The 15560-nt window shown below is 34.2% G+C and overlaps 1 long non-coding RNA gene across 1 annotated transcript in view; it reads left to right on the top strand.

Annotated features, from left to right (window-relative positions):
• LOC130454562 (uncharacterized) overlaps positions 1-9840 on the top strand; it is an 81885-nt gene extending 72045 nt beyond the window's left edge. Inside the window, exon 3 of the long non-coding RNA XR_008912190.1 lies at positions 9744-9840. This is a non-coding gene — a long non-coding RNA (uncharacterized LOC130454562). The remainder of the gene's footprint in view (positions 1-9743) is intronic.
• Positions 9841-15560: the final 5720 nt, after the last annotated feature.

Here is a 15560-nt window from a genome sequence, read left to right as displayed (position 1 = left end):
AAGACTTAACATACTATTAGATTAATTTCAAGTAATAGAATTGTATATTTAGAAGTGAAAGGGACCTTAAATTCATATTTCTATATCTATTTGTCTGTCTGTCCATTTGTCCATCCGTCTGTCTTGTAAAGGTTAAAATTATGGCTGAGATTGAATGTAATAATTTTATTTGGTTGCCAATGCTTTTATTTATAAAATCCTTATGAAACACCCAAACTCAGCTGGAAATTTTATGGTGATTTAATTGATATAGTGGAGGAGATTAAGAAGAAGGAAGAAGGAAGGGGCTAGTACCAGGCGGGAAGATTAGGAGATCTAGAAAGCAAGGTTTTGAGTGTGAAGGAGGAAAGAATCAGCCTGACCTCCAAAGGGGCTCAGCTAAGATGCCGGAACCTGAATCAGCTTAAGGGCAAAACTCACCACCAACACCCAGACAAATAACTGCCACCACTCCAAGATGTTGGAATGCCTAACACGCTGCCAGCCAGAGCCACCTCTCCAGGAAAAGAGGAAGAGAGAGGAAGTGATGTGCCTTGTATGGACAGTTTTATGTCACTTGCCTGTGTCTCATCTGTACCAATGATCAATCACTTAGCTTGACTTAGGACAGCCCAGGGGTCTGTCTGTTTTTCTACACATGTCTGTTGAAGGCCATTTCCTCAGATAATTAAATCTTGAGTTTGATGCAGACCTTCCTAATCTTGTTAAACTAAGAAGGGAGGAGAAATGTAGAGTTTCCAAGACCTGATCAAGTATCTCCATTGTTACTGATCAGGAAATAGCTAAATCAGATCTTCTAAAGTACAGTCTGATTAGGGTGGAATAGTTTTAAAATTCACAGTCTTTCTATCTATCTATCTATCCATCCATCCATCTATCTAAATATAGATCTATCTCTGGTACAAAGGAAAATTATAGTCCATAGAGATTAATTGACTTGCTCAAGATCAGATAGATAGCTTGTCTTGAACCAAACTGAGGACATCTATTTCCTTATTAGTTAATACCATTGACCTTCTAGATAAAATAGACTTATATTCTTACCAAAACAATATAATATGGCTTGTCCAATAAGTAACTCATTTTGCTATTGAGAATCTCCACCCCTCATGGTGCTTTTTATTTTAAAGGTTTCAGTTTTAATGCTAACTTTCCATTCTGGTTCCATTTTGAATCAATTTTATTTAGGACCTGGAAATTGAAGGAAAGATAACAAGTCTGAGCTAGTACTTGATCAGTAATTTTAAAAGTAATAGCATAATCTCACTTCAGAAAAAAATAAAAAAATAAAGCAAGCTGAATCAAGTAACAGTATTGGGTGCTAAAATCAAAGTACTGTACCTGAATCCAGCAGTCAGAGAAATTCAGAACTGGTATAGAAATAAGGACTCCTCTTTCTTATTAATTCTAGGTGTCCAAAATAACCCAGGAATGAATATTTGGAAGAGACATCTTGGTACAGAGGAAAACAAAGGGCAAAGGGATCAGGCTTCTTCCTGATCCCTTATCTTGAGTGATTTTATTCACATTAATCGACTTCTCTAGGTTATATTCACATAATTTGTAAAATGAGAGACTAAGGAGTCTTTCAGTACTGATTATTTAGTATACAAAAAGGCCTAACACTGGGCAAGCCTCATATTTACTCTGGTAATTATGTGTTCAACTCCACTGAGGGAGAATTTTGGGGAAATTTAAAACCTTCTATTGTTTTCAGGGAATGGGATATTTTCTATTCCTTTTTCTGAAAGGCCATACAGTCTGAGTGATCTAGGGGTATGGTTAGAGTGAATTTAGACAATCAGCAGAGCTCTGAGTCCTATTTTACTGAAAACCCTAATTCCTTCCCAAATCTTCTTTACTCCATTAAGCCCCAGTCACTTAACTTTGACCTAAGGAAGTTGGCTCCCTACTGGAATAAGTAGTCATTCTTGGAAGCTATGTACAATGTTTTACTATTTTGCAATGAATCAATAAAAGGAACAAAAAATACACAGTAAAGTATCTATACTTCATAGATGCATGGCTGCAATTTCTTCTAGATGCAGGCCATCCCCAAACAAAATATAGGCCCTTCTGAACCTAGGGTTTCTAGTAAAGGTCCATTAGTTTGTTTAGCCTCCTTGTCTCCCATAGCCACTCTTCTAATTTACAGAATTTACATACAAAAGAATTTAGGACTTGCACTGATTTCCTCTCTATTGTTCATTGTGAGGCATACAATAGAGTAAATTATTATAACAAGACTTTGGGGATTATAGATTTTGTTCTTCTCTACTCTTGTTTTGGGGCTTAGAATCAGGTACAGATAAAAAATCCTTTGTCACTTAAATTTTCTGCCTAGTAGGGACCTCCCAACTACATCTTATGGAAGAAGAAGAATATATTCAAAGACAGGTCCAGTGAGGAAAATGTGCATTTCATGTGTCACACCCACATCAAAGAAGGATCCGGGTTCTTTGAGTTAAGCAAAACTGCATTAGCTCAGAAGAAATGCAAGATGCATACATTTAGAGACATCTCAGTCAAAATGTCCATAAGGGCCTTGAGTACAAAGGACAACAATCAACCAACCAGCTCTCTGATATTTAGTTCCTGTTTTCAATAGCTGAGACGTACTTCACATTTTATTTATTTTTATTTAATTTTTGTGATTTAATTTTTGTCTTTTGGGCTTTATGGATGGGAACAACCTGAAGCATAGCTCTGTGGTTATCAAATAGAAGAATAGATTTGCAATGCCCCGTTAGACTTGACTCAGTATATTCTCTGGTGAAGATCCTGAAGAATCCTTAAGGATTGGGGTAATGATCCTAGAATGAGTAGTGAAAATATGAAACTATTTATCCCATGTGGCCCTAGATTGACATTTTCTATAATCTTGTCTAAAGCACATTGCATGCATTCTTCCTCCTCCTCTCAAATTGTTTGGTGACAGATAAACTTGCTCAGTTTAGATCCACTGCCCCTCTCTTACTCTTTAGAATCTAAAGCACAAGCTTTAGAGTATTTAGTACTTTAGAATCTAAAGTACAAGCATAGGGTGGAGAGAGGCTGAATTTAGAAAACCAGATTTTAGGGGCAGAGATGATAGACTTCTTTTAGAGTCTCAGGGACATTGGAATCAAATCTGAAGGGACCACTCCTCCCGTCATGAACCTATGTAGCCACCCAAAAACGTCTAGAATGGAAGCTTCAGGAAATTCTGCTTCTCAGAACATCAATCTGACTCATCTACCACTCCTCCACTCCATGACATCATGCATGATTATTTCACATCTGTCTTCTAGTAGGGTGATTGTTCTAAAACCAGGAATTGTCGCTAAAACAATAGGAAAAAGATCTCTGCAGTATAATTTGGGTAATAAAGGTCTTCCTAAAAGTCAGAGTGGCATAGATTTAAAATGTCAGATGCCTTGTGTGTGGCCACGGTCAAGTCACACTCTCTTGATATCAGTTTACTTATCTGTAGAACAAGAAATTAATTCTTACATCATCTATCTCACAGAGTTGTGATGAAATCATTTTATAAAGCTTAGAGGAGTGTATATATATATGCATATATATATATATATATATCATTCATCATCAGATCAAGAAGGCTATAAAAAAGCTGTATGACATCAATTTGTCAAAGTGAACACAGTGACAGCCTGATGGAGAGTCCTGCTTTTGACTTGCCTCACACTAATGCTTCGATTATTGACAACAAAATTGGAATGATCTAAGCTACATTCATCCAGTTAGCCTGATCCTGATAAATTTATACAATAAATTTATTCCTTGTAAAAAATTTGTCATTTTCCTATTTCTTAGGATATCAAAAAATAGTTTTGATCGTTACCCTCAAGGGTTTTTTCTTTTCTTTTCTTTTCATTGTGGGAGGAAGAAAGATGGAATAGTTTCTTTTATAGTTGAAAATGTAATTACCATTTTTAAAAGCCAGTCCCCTTCTCAACTAAGAAAATGAGGCCAACATACTTACTTCAAGGTCAGCTAAACAGTGATGATTACTCCTTGAATTTGTCTGTAAAGTCACATTGACTATAGACAGCTGTTGAACTCCTTATTGAACCAAACAACTGCTGAATTAATTATCCACCCATTTAATGTCCCCTTTCCTCTTTCTTTGTATCCTTCTTTCTGTTTGGTAGTTATTACATTATTATTCATACCATTACAGTTAGAAGCTCCAGGTCCTCTAAAAGGTGAAAAAGCTGTCCCTGATCTCAAAATGGTACCCATTTCTAACACAACCCTTTGATCCCAACCAGGTCCATGATTCAATGCCAGAGGAACAGTTTTCATTATTGTTATAGACGTATGGGGAGTGCTTCTATTTTCTTCATAATCTGCAAAAACAGATCAGAAACTCTAATTTGCATTTGCAAATACTATAAAAAATGAACAAGAAGACTCTCACTTGTGCGTGGGTGTGTATATGTATATATGTATGTTTAACAGATTACATATATATGTAAAAACATACTTTGATTTCTTTGAGGTAGATTAAAAGTTAATTTACATTTGTGAATTTCCACAGTAGTTCTTAATTTTAGCTTTGTTCTTTTATGATAAAATAAGCCTATTTGGATGCTTCATATTATTTAATTTTAATTGTTTCTTCATTAGTGTTCTCAATTTTAATTTCTAGGATCTCTTACAACTTACATATTCTTTGATTTTATGAAAGAAATGTAAAACATTTTGCTTTAGGTTAGTTAAAATGATAGTTTATGAAGACAATATGTAATTGTGTCTCATGGTAAAAGTTTTGTGATTTTCATTCAAGTTTTGATGTCTTCCATGATCTTTTACCCTTGAGGTAATTTCTTGGTCTTTTTGTCAAGTTAACTTCACTTTCCTGTCCTGATCTTAGAAACCTCCTAGTCAGTTGTCATATACTTCAACATGATTATTTTGTGAGACTTAATAGATCACAGATTGATATTATATGGTACAAATTCAGTGATACTATATATGAAATATATAGTGCTGATAAAATGATCTTGCCTACTAGTAGTTAATGTGTGACTTTCTTTACTTGAATTTTTCCTTTAACATTTCCATATTGTTACAGCTTTAATGGTTCATTTATTACAATACAACAGCAACTTTTCTTTGTCCTCTTGACAATGGCAGGAGATTAATGAATAAAATTATCTGTACCCAGCCAAGACTAATTCTTCGGATTCCTTTGTAGTTTTTGTTAGAACAGTCAAGCAACTGGTAAACATTTATTAAGAATTTGCCATGTGCTGGGTATAGGGAATATAAATAGGAAAGTGAGAGTCCCTGATCTCAAGGAGCTTATATTCTACAGAGAGGATACAATATGTTCACAGGGGTAAATATAGGCTATATGTCAACTTAATCTACAATGATTTGGGGGTTAGTCTCTAAGAAGGAAAACCTCTTGAGGTGATATTTGAGTTGAACCTTGAAGGCTTTTCCTCCTCTTCTTAGAGGTCTTCAAGCAGAAGCTGAATGACCATTTGTCACCTATATTAAAGTGGGAATTTCTTTTGTGAATAAGCTGTCCTAGGTGGCCAGAAACTCAAATTCTATAAATCTGAATTCTTTTAAAAAATCAAATGATAGTTTGGTAGAATATCAGATGAGCTAGGTATTAGGTTGGAGAGTGTGCTGTTTTGGAGTCAGACTTCAAATCTTTACCTCAAGTATTTAATTACTGTGTTACCCTCAGTTTCCTCAGGTGGACTTGATAGTTGCTAAGATATCAACCGATCTGAACCTATTCTCCCATGATAAAAATCTAATGTCTCCTCAGTTGATTATCTGAGATTATAAAAATGATAAGTATTATTAAAGTGTTAAATGTTTACTTTTTTATTTTTGAAAGTCATTATGGATAATCTTTTTGTTGTTGTTGTTGATTAAGATACCAATTTGATGGTAGCACTGAGTTAGAAGCATTAATTTATCTTATAAACTTAATCAGGGTAAGGACTAGTCCTGGGATTTTATTAATATAGGGAATTCCTATAGAGGAAGCACCATCTTCCCTTATAAGTCAGCACCTTTTCTCAATGATAATACTGTTTTAAAGAGTTGCCTAGAACGTTGAGAAACTGAATCACTTTTCCAGGATCTCACAGACAACATTATTTCAGAAGTAGTACTCAAACCTAGACTTCCTGACTCCAAGGTTACTATATTGTGTTTTCTCTTGAGACTTGATAAATCAGAACTACATGACATAATTCTAATTTATTTATATCAATGTATTTAATTTTTCACTGCAAATTTAATATTTTCATTGCAAATACTGCTAAAGCTTGTAAAAAAATTTCCATTTTATACTAGCAAAGCTATAGAAAGGGAATGGTTTTTTAAAATATGAAAGGTTTAACATTTCATGTGCTGACATATTTTTGTTTATTTCATGAATATAACTTAGGAAATTAAAATTGAGATTTTGTAAAAGAAGACTCCAATTTTAAAGAATTTGACTTTAAGGTATTATCTATGATATCATCTAGGCTAACTAAGAAGTCACCAAATTTACCAATAAGATTTTGAAAAGGGGAAAAATGCTTCTGTGAAAGACTGAGAATGTGTTTTAAGCATGTATTTTGTTTTTTAAGGTCATTTCTTTTCTCTCCTGGCTTGAGTTTCATTTATTTCCATTAATTCCTAGAAACTTCAACTGAAATAAAAGAATAATTTTGAAACTATATGCTGAAAATAAAAATCTGCAATATGTGTAGAAAAGTCTTGAGATGAAGAAAGTAACAACTTATACAACATTTTAAAGCTTTCCTAATTCATTCCTAATGATAAGTCTGGTAGTTTAAGTCAGGCAATGTTTCCCTTAATTTAGAGAAGAAAAAACTAGAGCTCAAAAGTTCATTGGAATCTGGACCCAACTTTTCAGGTTAAGTATCCTTTCCATGTTTCTCATGAAAGACAATATCATGTATGATGGTTCAAATGTGATTTTATCAATGTAGGTAATTCACAATGTGGGAACTTTCTCTACCAATGCATATCTCAAATTGATTTGTAATTTTTAATTCTTGGAGAATTGTGTGGGCAACTGAGAGGTCAAGCCACTTGTTGACAGTCATCATATAATGGGAATTACTCAGATGTAGGATTTGAATTTAAGTCTTTCTGACCCTGAAATCTCTCTATCCACTATGTCAAGTTGCCTTCCAGTGCAATAAAAATAATGATAGTCATTTTTATATTTACATAACTGTCACATGGATTAAATATTGTAAAAGGGAATACTTTATTTCTTTTTTTTAATTTAACAGGCAACCTGGAGATCCTCTTACCATTGAGATGTATAGGGATTAACCAGCCCACAGTGACAGGAAGTAACAACTATAAAGACAGAATTAGAAACCATAGAGATAGGAAGTAAGGTAGAAAAAGGGTAGAAAAGGGGTCAGCATCAGTTGGCCAGTTTGTCGCTTGCTGACAGGGCTGACAGTTGCAGGGAAGTTGACTGCTGGGCATGTGTTGGGTTGGTGGTTGGCATTTAGTTGCTGGAATATAAAGGCAGGCCTGAGCTTACTGGGAGGGCTTTTTGGCTTTAGCCTTTAGAGTGCTTTTTAGCTTTTGTGTTTTTGGCTTTTGATTTGGGCTGTTAATTTTTTTTTTCTTGAACTTTTTGGTAGGTGGCTGGTCTTTGTTGGCAGACCTAATTCAGATTGGATTAAACACTGATTGGGCTGGTTTTGATTGGGCTAAATTGGGTTGGAACTTTGTGGGGTGGTTGTTATTAGTGGTAGTTATAGGTAGAGATAGGTAGTTTTAGGTAGTAATTATAGGTAGTTATAGGATAACTAGTATAGACATTAGGAAATTTTCTTTCTCTACTTCTTTCCTATATTTCTCTCCTTTACTTTATTCATTTTGCTTTTCCTTTTACTATCTCTATTTTGATTAAACTAAATTGTTAATTGTTAAAAGCTGCTAGAAGTTTTTCTTTGGCTTAAAGGGATAATATTAGTTTACAACTCTACTATATTCTCATTAAGACTTAAATTATTAAAAGCTGTTCTCTTATTTTTGTCAAAACTGCTAATTTAACTCTTACAATATGAAGACAATACAAAAAGCCTGTTTTAGTTGTTTTCAATTCCTTTACTGACAAAATATTTATTAAAACAGGAAAGTAGAAATGAAAATGACTAATTTGAATTTTCATCTTTTTTGTACAGTTCTCTTGTGACATTTTATTCATGAGCAAAATAATTTTTATAAAAGCTGTAAGAATAAAAATAAGAAACCTGGATGATACCCAACTGAATTATCTATTACAGTATAATTGGGACTTGAATTTATCATGTTGTTGTCATTACATAACATTAGCTTCCCAATTGGACACATGTGGTTGATGTTTTCTTTTAGTTACAGTTTCAGTTTATTTGAGCTGGACAACATGGCAATATGAGGGAAATGTGCCAGTAGGAGGCGGGTGGTGTTGCAGGCCCCTGTTTTGGACAAGGTGTATGTTTTGCTTGAGACTAAAATATAGTCTCTCACAAATTTATGATCGTGAATCTTCTGCATCTTATTTGTTGTTTTTTTAGAAATCTTATATTTCATACAAGAAATCACCAATGGATTTAGAGGGATGTTTAATAAAATAAAGATGTGAAAATTTGGTCTTCTGCCTTTCTTCACTAGAGGAATAGGGTCATAGAATGATTAATCTATTTTCAGCTTCCCAAGGAGAAATTTGTGGGGCAAAAAGGACCAGAAAATAAATAGATAAATGGTTAAATAATATGAAGAATTTTCAGAGGAAGCAAGTATTTTTAGAAATATGGAAACATTTTTCCAAGCCACAAATAAAAGGAGAAATGTAAATTAAAAACAAAAACAAAAAACCTAGTCTGAGGCTTTACTAAACACTGAGAAACTTGTCAAATACTGAAAGTTGCTTGATAAACTCTCCAATTTTAATTAACAAATTCTTTGATACTATTTGACTTCAAGATAAAAATAGACAGTGGCTGAGGAAAATGATAAGCATTTTGGAAATATGATTTAGTGGTAAGAAGTGAGAGAGTGAGATATACTTTATTGACTATAGTGAATCTATCACAAATACTTTATTTAAGATTATTATATCTTAAATGGAACACCAAAGAATATCACAAAGAAGTGATACCGATTGTTTTTTAAAAAACAAGAAACAACTTATAACTGATATGAATCATTCCTGAATCTGTTTTCTATATGTAATCAGATTGCCAACTTGCTTGAACAAAGATCCAAATTAATGTAAAAATAGAATACAGATAAGACCAAAGGTATATTTAATTAAAACAGTTCTATCCTGAACTACTTAAACCAATTATTGAAATGGAGAGAGCAAAAGATACTCATATTATCTTTAGCACTTTTTATCCTAAAGTTTAAAAAAGGTAAATCAATTACCATGATAAGGACAAAAAACAGTGAGACTGACTCAACCAGCCAAAACTTTATCTTTTCAAGGAGAGAGATAAGACTTCCAAAAGTTTAGAATATAAATCCATTTGTAATATCTTGTGAAGAAATATTAGGGAAGAATATGAACCATACTTCCCTCTAAATCAGAGAAAAAGTAGAAAATAAAACAAGTTTAAAGGAAGTTCAGTAAGACACAACAAAGCAAAATTATCCTAAGGACATTGGGGAATAACACTGAAAGGGAATCAAACAAAAGTAAAACAAACATTGTAAAATGTTTTGATAACAAATCCTTTTTACCATTCCAGATGCTCTGCTAGAGGAAATGATTATAGTACTACAACAACAATGAAGAGAAAAGCAGCTGGGATACATGGAGACTTACATGTCTGTGCTAGAGGCAATAAAATTTTATTTTTAAGTTTACAGAAATGTATTTTCTCTCTCTTTTACTACTCAGTCCCTTTTGGGGAAAAAGAAAAACAGAATCCTTGTAATAAATATACATAGTCAAACAAAACAAATTCCCACATTGATCATGTACAAAAATATATGTATCAAAAAATATGCTGGAGTTGGGTTAACCAACTCATTAGAGCTGATTGTTAAATTTTCAGCAGGTGTATTTATACCTTGGAAATTGATGATTGGGACAGATAAAGGCTCAATTTATTATTGTGTGGATCATCTTCTTTAGACTTAGTGAACTTATGGAGAAAATATTAAAGTTCATCCTACAGATCATTATTCTTTTTTCTCAGAGAGTCAGTTGTTAAACATTTACCAAATCCTTTTTCTTTGATGGTGTTTTTAGAGTTTATGCTTTTTACTAGTTAACAAATATTAGAAACTCTGTGCTTTCCTAGGTACTCCTAGAAGGGAGGGGAGCAGCAACTGAGTTCAAGGCTGGGAAATGTGGAAAGGAAACTAGAACAAGTTCTGGACTTTCTGCCACTGTGTTGGAACAAGCAATAGTGGGAATATGAGAGAGAAAAGCAATAGTGGGAATATTAGAGAGAAAGGAAATTGTCAAGACTGACAGTTGGTGGGGGGAGGGGCAACTGGGAGTGGCAGTTGGTCTTGTGACTAGAGCACTTCCTTCCTGGCATTGGAAATGGGAGGAGCTTTGGCTTCCCAGTCTGGATAGGAGTGCCTAGATTCCTTCAGCCTGAAGAGACAGGCCCAACCAGCTCTTAAGATTAGAACTTTTCTTGTTGATTTCTCTCTACTGCTAAGATTTTGAAATTAAGAAAACTAGCACAATTATAGTGTAGACAGGAATAAGAGAAATGCTCCACCACCCTGTGAGGCCTGGCCTTAGCTCCAAAGCTGAGAAAGACTCCAACCTTGTTTAGGGACATCCCTCTTCCCTTTTCCCTAATACCTCTCCAATCCAAACTGGTTATTAAAACTTATCTTATTTGAATATTGAAGTCAGATAAGTGGACTATCTTTTCTGGGGCATAGAGGGAGTTGAACATCAGTTCAGCCATCCAATTACAAACATTCCTTATCAGACCCCTGCTGACAGACCAAATTCTGGGGAAAGGTTTGACCCTCAGGAGGGTCCGTGTTTATCTGCTCTAGGACAACTTTGGCAGCAATCCAGAGAGAAGACATTCCAGCAGGCTATCATAAGTGGCCCATTTCTTGGACACCCCATTTTGTTCAAAAATAACCTCTCAGCAGGGGCCATCTCTCTCTCCTTTTGTCTTACCAGCAGCCATATTCCCTTTCTCCCTTCAACTCCTCCATTCCCTGCTACAAACCTTTGGTATCCCCTGTTTTTTCAATCCTTACATCTTTCCCTATAAATATTACAGAAAAGACACTCAAGAACCAAAACAACCTTGAAAGCTTAACAAAAAGGACCTGGGAGGGAACATTACCCAGGCCTATGGGATATCTTTGCACTCCTTCCTTGCTCCTTCCCATGGAACCCCACCTGAAAAACTTGTGGGAGGAATAATCTGAGGGAGGGCAGAGAATTTCCAGGATAGGAGAAGGACTATGACACAAATCCATAACAAAAACAAGAACCCTGCAATCTCCCATGATGTTGCTTTTTCTATTGCCCTGGCTGTATTATCTGTCATGTCCTTAAATGAACACTTTCATGTCTTAAAAGGAAGGAGTCTAAGCTGCAATTCTTTAGGGGAGAATCAGGATTCCTTCTCCCACCATAAAACTTATTTTTTCATATCAATAGGTTCTTTGGAATCCTAGTAGATTGTTCCATTGAGTTCTTAGGTCTTTCAAAATTGTTTATTCTTACAGTACTTGTTATTTTATAAATTGTTACTATTCTGCTAATTTCTATATCCGTTTTTATAGACCTGATGAATTCCTTTGCAACAGTTCAATAAGTATTTCTAGGTTTTACTAGTTTCATAATTTCTTATAGGCACAATACTATTCTATTATGTTTATATATCATACATTGTTCAGTCATTCTCCAATTCCCCTTTAGTTTTCAGTTCTTTCCCATGCCAAAAAAGAGCTAATAATATATAAAATATATGCACACATACACATATATACATATATACACACATATCAGAGAAACACACATTATAAACATATAGAACCATACACACATCAATCATCTATCTACATATATATGTTTCTATGTATTTTATATATGGAGCAGCTAGATGGTACAGTGGATAGAGCACCAGACCCATCTTCCTGATTTTATATTCAACTACAGACAGTTACTAGCTAGGTGACTCTGAATTAGTCACTAAACTCTGTTTGTCTCAGTTTCCTCATCTATAAATTTAATTGGAGAAGGAAATGGCAAACCACTCCAGTATCTTTTCCAAATGGAGTCATAGAGTCAGACATGACTGAAAATAACTGAACAACAAGAACATATTTTATATAAATCTCTCTCTTTCTTTCCTTCTTTCCTTCTTTCCTTCTTTGTTTCTTTGTTTCTTTCTTTGTTTCTTTGTTTCTTTGTTTCTTTGTTTCTTTGTTTCTTTGTTTCTTTCTTTCTTTCTTTCTTTCTTTCTTTCTTTCTTTCTTTCTTTCTTTCTTTCTTTTTCTTTTTTCTTTTTTTTTCTTTCTTTCTTTCTTTCTTTCTTTCTTTCTTTCTTTCTTTCTTTCTTTCTTTCTTTCTTTCTGTCTGTCTTTCCTCTCTCTCTCTCTCTCTCTCTCTCTCTCTCTCTCTCTCTCTCTCTCTCTCTCTCTCTCTCTCCCTCTCTCTTCCTTTTTCTTCTATCTCTTTGGTATATAGGCCTAATACTGCTGAGACAAAGGGCACGCACAGTTTAGTGACATTATGAGCATAATTTGAACTTAATTTCCAGAAATGTGTGACTATCCCATAGCTCTATAAGCAGTGCGTTCATGTGCCTATTTTCTCCACGAGCTTTCTAGAATTTCTCATTTTCCTTTTGTATCCAATTTGCCAGACAGATGTGAGGTAGAACCTCACAGGCTCGAAATTTTGAAAAACTAATTTATATATATGAAAGAAAAATAGAAAAGTCATTGAAAAACTCAGACTCAATTACAAATGAAGGCAACCCAGAGAATATCAACTCTTCACCAATGTATCTATTTTCACATTTTATACAAAGTGTTTATAAGAATTATCCATACAAACATTAAAGGCATCCTTAATGTCCTACAGAATAATTGGAAGGGTCAAAGAGGATTTCATATATTATAAAAGCTCATTTATTTATTATGACATAATTGACTAATAGATGCAGAACTATCAAATGCCATTGCATTTTTAGTTTTTTGCATTCAGAAAAATATTTTAATGTTTTTCAATTGTTTTATTTTTCTTTCAATCAGCAAAAATCTACTTTTCTCCCTCCCTCCTATCACCACTTCAACTGAGAATGAATGGAAGCTAAAATCCCTGTTACAAACATACAGTCAAATAAATTTTGAAAACGACCATATCTAAATAAAAGACAAAAGGGGATATATATGTATATGTATGTGATTTCTCCATAGGTAAGTGGGCAGTATGTTTCATAATTAGTCCTTTAGAATCTTGCTTTATCATTATGCTGAGAGGAATTCCCAAGTATTTAAAAACATTCTCTACGATATTGTTTTAATTGTCCAAATTATTTATAGTGGTTCTTCTATATGTTTCACCTTGCATTAACTCATACAAGCCTTTCCAGGTTTTCCTGAAATCATCCCTTTAATTATTGCAGCAAAGTAGTATTCCATCATATTTATGTATCATATTTTCTCCAACCAGTCTTCAGTTGATGGGTGCCTCTTCAAATCCAAATTCTTTGCTGCCTCAAAAAGAACTATAAATATTTTTGAACATCCTTTGTTTTGCTTAGATCTGATCTTTCCCTTAATCTTTTCTCCCTTTAATTCCTCCCTTTGCCTTCTATTTCTTAGCTGAGTAAAATTTATTTCTGTATTCAGTTCTGTATATATATACCTGTGTGTGTGTGTGTGTGTGTGTGTGTGTGTGTGTGTAGTCTTACCTCCTTTGGCCAGTTTAGATGAACATGTAGTTCAAGTGTCTCCAACTATTTCTTCCTTGTTTGTATAGACTTCTTTTCTATGACATAATTTTTCCTAACCTTCCTTTCCCTGCCCCTCTCCCAAATCAGTGTATAGCACATAGCTTTCCTTTGGGTTTTTCTTCTAAAATAATTAAAATATAACAGAACCATTCTCAGGTCTTATCTAATTAAACTCCTTTTATGATGCCTAGTGATGATTAAATCAGAGGAAACACATACATTACCTTCTCATTTTAGATTATAAGCAGATTATTTTTTATTTAGTTTAGGCTATTTTTGGACATGGTTTTGAGACAATTCAATGATTTTTAATTTGTATTCTTCTTGATCCATTTTCCAGGTTTTTTGCTTTTTGCTAGGATATATCATTATTCTTTTCTTTTTTTTTAAGTCACTTGATTTTGCTTAAAAAATTTTTTTTTTCTCAAGGAATCATTGGCTTATTTTTGGTTTATTCTAATTTTAGGGAGTTTGTTGCTTGGGCAGAATTTTGTATTTCTTGTGCCAAGCTATTAAGATTTCCTAAGATGTCTCCTGTATCTCTTTTGGAATTCTAGTTGAATTTGTGTTATGCAGTTTCTGTTTTTGTTTTTTCAAGTCCTTGCTTGTAGATGTTTTAGAGTCACCCTCTTCTTGGTTTTTGTGTCTTGAATATTCCCGTCACCATAATATCTTTCTGTGGCAGGATTCTTTTTTTTTTTAATTTTAATTATTTCCAGATTATATATTGGTATAATTTTTAATATTTCTTTTCTGACATTTCACAATCCATATTCTCTCCCTCTCTCCCAGAAAGGCTTTTCTAAATATGACATAGGTTGTACATATATTATATAATAAACATTTCCTTGGTTTGCTTATTTTTCCAGCTTACTTTCCAACTTTGTGCTTGTTTTAAGGTTGGGCTATGTATACTCCTGGAAGGAAGGTTTGGGCTGGTCCTGATGCAGCTTTCCAAAGTGGTATGATCCAGGACAAAGTCTGATTGTTAACCCACCAATCTGAATTCTGTATGTCCCTTATCTTGCTTTGGATCTGTGTTGTGTTAGACTCCTACTGCACTCAGTCTTATTATCTAGCTGGAAAACATTACTAGTTCAGAGGAATAGAATTATACGCTTTTTTAGTCTGAAATTTCCCAACCTGCTTATTTCTCTGTAGGCTTCAGATTCAACTAGAAACTGGAACTGAGACCCCGCTCTTCTCCTGGAGTCTCAGCCACTCAACTACTGTTTGTTTTAGATTTTTCTCCTTGTTCTGAGGACATCCCAGAACCTGCTACTATCTCTTATCCCATAGTATTATCCCTAAGAATAGGTCACTTTGGCGCCTTTCGTGGTCTTCCCTGTATCTCTGACCAGGAACCAGGGAGTAGAAGATAAAGGTTCCATTTGACCTCTTTTCTCTGGCCTTGTGGTGCCCCAGCAAAGGTGTGACATTTTATCTTTCTTGGGTGTACAGTCTTTCTATCCACTAGATTGTTCTCTTTGGTAATGTGAGCTAGAATCCATCTACAGGGTCTGCAGACCTCTCTTATTGTCCAATAGATCTGGACTAGGGAAAAAATGACTCACTTTGACTTTTTTTTCTTGGATTTTTCTATCAGAATTC

This window comes from Monodelphis domestica, chromosome 5, assembly GCF_027887165.1.
Source record: "Monodelphis domestica isolate mMonDom1 chromosome 5, mMonDom1.pri, whole genome shotgun sequence".
Classification (NCBI taxonomy): domain Eukaryota; kingdom Metazoa; phylum Chordata; class Mammalia; order Didelphimorphia; family Didelphidae; genus Monodelphis; species Monodelphis domestica.
This window is presented reverse-complemented; position numbering and strand designations above follow the sequence as displayed.